The following is a 4,834-nucleotide window of genomic DNA, read 5'->3' as shown; positions in this document are numbered from 1 at the left end:
GCTACCACCAGATCTTCATGACAAGAGAAGATGAAGAGAAAACGGCATTAATCACCTCATGTGGTACGTATTGTTTCATGCGGATGCCTTTTGGGTTGAAGAGTTCTGGTTCAACGTTTGCGAGGGCGGTCCAGATTGGTTTTGAACCTCAGCTCCATAGAAATATGGAAGCTTATATGGATGATATAGTGGTCAAAACCAAGAACAGGGCAACCCTCATACCGAATTTACAAGAAACATTTGCAAACCTGCGCAAGATCAATCTCAAGCTGAACCCTGAGAAGTGCGTCTTCAGCGTCCCGTCCGGCAAGCTTCTCGGGTTCTTTGTGTCACAGCGTGGGATAGAGGCCAATCCGGACAAGATCAAAGCTATAAAGCAGATTGAAGCACCCAAGCGAGTCAAGGATGTGCGTCGGCTTGCTGGTTGCATCGCCGCCATGGGCAGGTTCATTTCCATGTCTGCCGAGCACGCCCTTCCCTTTTTCAAGATCTTGAAAAAGGCGGGCCCGATGGAGTGGACGCCAGAAGCCGAAGCAGCCTTGCAAAATTTGAAGAGGTATGTAACACCCCGGATATGATTTACCCAATATGTATTCCAACTCTTGTCGTTTCCGGCCTTAAGTTATTTTATTTTCTCGGGTTCGGGTTTTTGTCTCCGTGTGTTGTTGTCGTTGTCATGCATCTCATATCATGTAATCATGCGCATTGCATTTGCATACGTGTTCATCTCATGCATTCGAGCATTTTCCCCGTTGTCCATTTTGCATTCCGGCGCTTCGTTCTCCTCCGGTGGCCATTTCTACCTTTCTTTCGTGTGTGGGGTTTAAACATTTCTGGATTGGACCAAGACTTGCCAAGCGGCCTTGGTTTACTACCGGTAGACCGCCTGTCAAGTTTCGTACCATTTGGACTTCGTTTGATACTCCAACGGTTAACCGAGGGACCGAAAAGGCCTCGTGTGTGTTGCAGCCCAACACCCCTCCAATTTCGCCCAAAACCCACCAAAATCCTCTCCATCATCTAGAGCGTTCGATCACGATCGCATGGCCAAAAACCGCACCTCATTTGGACTCTCCTAGCTCCCTCTATGTCTATAAATAGCCCCGCTCCGAAATTTTCGTTCTCCTCTCCCCGAAACCCTAGATCCACCCCTCTCCGCGCGGCCGGACACGTCCGCCGGCCGCCAGACACGTCCTCCGCCACCCGCAGCAAATCGTGCGCCAACACATGGCGCCGCACCCACTTCCCCGCCGCCAGGCCCGCCGGCCCAGAGCAGGCCCACCCGCGCGCGCCCGGGCCAGTTCGAGCTCGCCCACGCCCCGCCGCCTCTTCCCCGACCCCAGCCGTCGCCGACCACCTCTGCCGCCGCGCACCATTATCGCCGTCCCCGCCGGCCCGGTGCGCCACCAGCCGCCCACGGCCACCTACTCGCTCCGGCGACTTCGCTCGCACCGGAGTCCGCGCCCCCGCCGGTGACCGGCGTCGCCCCGGCCAGACCCGACGTCCCCTCGGCCAGATCCGGCCACCACCCACTCCGGCGGCCTCAAGCTCCGACTCCGGCGAACTTCGTACCCCGTGCGTGAACAGTGTTTCCAGATCTGGAGATTGGATCGGTTGATTTTTTGCCCGAAACCCTAGTTCAAATTGCCATGTTCATTGCATCGTAGCTTTGCATCCGTAGCTCCGTTTTGGGCATATAGCATATCAAAATGTTCGCCTCAGAGAGTGCATCATTTCATCTCATTGCATCATTTTCATTTGAGTTCATCTTGATGCCCGAAATGCTGTTAGAAGAGTGCTACTTGAGATAATTGTCAGATCTGCTGCTCCATTTAGATATTTGTCATTTTTGCCATGATTATTGTGTGCATGATATGCCTATGAGCTCTATATATGTTTTGTTAAGGGTTTTGCCTTCTTTCCAGAGGTGCAACCCATGTATTTTTGTGATGTGTGTGGTGACTAGCACAAGCTTGCAAAGTGGTGCACTTGGTAAGGCTGATTTCAGGGACTTAGCATTTCCACTAAGTCCTTGATCTGTTTATCCCAAGTTGCCATATGTTCATGTTGTTTTCCTAGTGATCCGTGCCTCTTTTGAGGATGATAAGTAAGGATGATTTGTTAATCCTGTAGTGCTCTATCCATCCATGTCTTTTTTTTTGCAATTATGGAGCACCCTAGCTTGAGTCAATCGAGCTCTACTTTTGCTACTTTGTGAATCTGGGCAGATTGTCTACTTGTTAGCGATTTTGCCGATGATGTTGTAGTTGATCCGTGCATGCCATGTTATTGTTCTTGCCATTGCTAGCTTGTATTTTGTGTAATCTTGATGGGTGTATGCTTAGATTGTCATGACATGCTCTGTAGTGAGTGCATCGAGCTCGTAAACATGCCTACTTGACATCTGTTTCAGCATGTCCCAATTTTCACTAAGTCTGAGAACTAATTATGTTTATGCCATGTTCACATGCTTGCAAATGTATTTTCTGATCCCTTTTGGCTCAAGTTCACTAAGGGACTTTTGTTAAGCTCTTTGAGTAGCTCCATTCCATGCTTTACTTTGCCATGTTAAGGTCCTGTAGCATATAGTTTTGGTGCTCCGAAGAGTGTTATCTGATCTGAAATTCCAGACAAGTGCCAATTTCAGTAAGTCTGAAATCTGTTTACCAAATGCATTTTTGCCATGCTTGTTTGAACCTGTTAATGGATGAATTGGCCGTAGCTCAGTGCTAGACTTTTGTTAAGCATCGTGAATGTGTTCCTGCCATGTATTTTGATGCCATGTTTGGGTGCTGTAGCTTGTTCATCTCGTTGCATTTAGTTGACTACTTGCTGTAAATCGCAGACCGGTGCCATATTTGAATTGCTTGTCATTTCCAAACCGTAACTCCGATTCCAGCGTTCTTTATATCGTTTTCAAGCGATTTCATCTCATCTTTCCAGTGGCACACTTGGATTTCCAAGTTGAGGCCAGGTTCATGCATCTCTTGTCAAATCTTGCATATGCATCCCGCATCGCATCCCGCATAGCATACCATCTTTGCATCATGTTGTTTGAGTTTGCATGTGGTTGATTGTGTCCTTGTTGCTTGTTTTGTCCTGTTTGGGCAGAGCTGGGAGACGAGTTCGCTAACGAGGAGCCCGTTGAGTTTGCTTTCGAGGATCCAGTCAACTCTGACAACTGTGTAGGCAAGATGATCATACCCTTGAAATCACTACTATCTTTGCTTTTGCTAGATGCTCGCTCTTTTGCTATGCCATGCTACGATGCCTACCACTTTCTTTCAAGCCTCCCAAATTGCCATGTCAAACCTCTAACCCACCATGTCCTAGCAAACAGTTGTTTGGCTATGTTATCGATTTGCTCAGCCCCTCTTATAGCATTGCTAGTTGCAGGTGATGTTTTGGAGACCGTTCCTTGTTGGAACCTTATTTACTTGTTGGGATATCATTATATTGCCATGTTATCTTAATGCATCTATATACTTGGTAAAGGGTGGAAGGCTCGGCCTCTCGCCTAGTGTTTTGTTCCACTCTTGCCGCCCTAGTTTCCGTCATATCGGTGTTATGTTCCCGGATTTTGCGTTCCTTACGCAGTTGGGTTATAATGGGAACCCCTTGATAGTTCGCCTTGAATAAAGCTTTTCCAGCAATGCCCAACCTTGGTTTTACCATTTGCCACCTAGCCTCTTTTCCCTTGGGTTTCCGGAGCCCGAGGGTCATCTTATTAAACCCCCCTGGGCCAGTGCTCCTTTGAGTGTTGGTCCGAACTAGGCAGCCTGCGGGGCCACCTCGGGGCAACTTGAGGGTTGGTTTTACTCGTAGCTTGAACTATCTGAGTGTGCCCTGAGAACGAGATATGTGCAGCTCCTATCGGGATTTGTCGGCACATTCGGGCGGTGTTGCTGGATTTGTTTTAACTTGTCGAAGTGTCTTGAAGAACCGAGGTACCGAGTCTGATCGGAACGTCTCAGGAGAAGGTCTATTCCTTCGTTGACCGTGAGAGCTTGTCATGGGCTAAGTTGGGACCCCCTGCAGGGATTGAAATTTCGAAAGCCGTGCCTGCGGTTATGGGCAGATGGGAATTTGTTAATGTCCGGTTGTAGATAACTTAAAGCTTAACTTAATTAAAATGAATCAACTGTGTGAGTTACCGTGATGGCCTCTTCTCGGCGGAGTCCGGGAAGTGGACATGGTGTTGGAGTAATGCTTGCCGCAGGTTTTCCCTCTTTAGTTATGCGCTCGCGCTTTGCCTTCTTTTCTCGCTCTCTTTTGCGAACAGGTTAGCCACCATATATGCTAGTCGCTTGCTGCAACTCCACATATATTAAACCTTGTCTTACCTATAAGCTTAAATAGTCTTGATCGCGAGGGTGCGAGATTGCTGAGTCCCTGTGGCTCACAGATTACTATTACACCAGATGCAGGGCCTGATGATTCCGCTCCAGATGGCGCACTCGAGCTCAAGTGGGAGTTCGATGAGGACTCTCAACGATACTATGTTTCTTTTCCGGATGATCAGTAGTGGTGCCTAGTCGGGGTGATCGGGACCGTGTCGCATGTTGGGTTTATCTTTTATTTTGGCGCCGTAGTCGGGCCATGAGTGTTTGGTTGATGTAATGCTATTTATGTACTTTGTGTGATGTGGCGAGTGTAAGCCAACTATGTTACTTATCCCATTATTGTGTATTACATTGGATGTTGTGATGATTGCCTAACTTGCGACATTGCTTTCAATGCGGTTATGCCTCTAAGTCGTGCCTCGACACGTGGGAGATATAGCCGCATCGAGGGCGTTACAAGTTGGTAATCAGAGCCATCCCGACCTTAGGAG

The sequence above is a fragment of the Triticum aestivum genome, chromosome 2A (genome assembly GCF_018294505.1).
Source record: "Triticum aestivum cultivar Chinese Spring chromosome 2A, IWGSC CS RefSeq v2.1, whole genome shotgun sequence".
Lineage (NCBI taxonomy): Eukaryota > Viridiplantae > Streptophyta > Magnoliopsida > Poales > Poaceae > Triticum > Triticum aestivum.
This window is presented reverse-complemented; position numbering follows the sequence as displayed.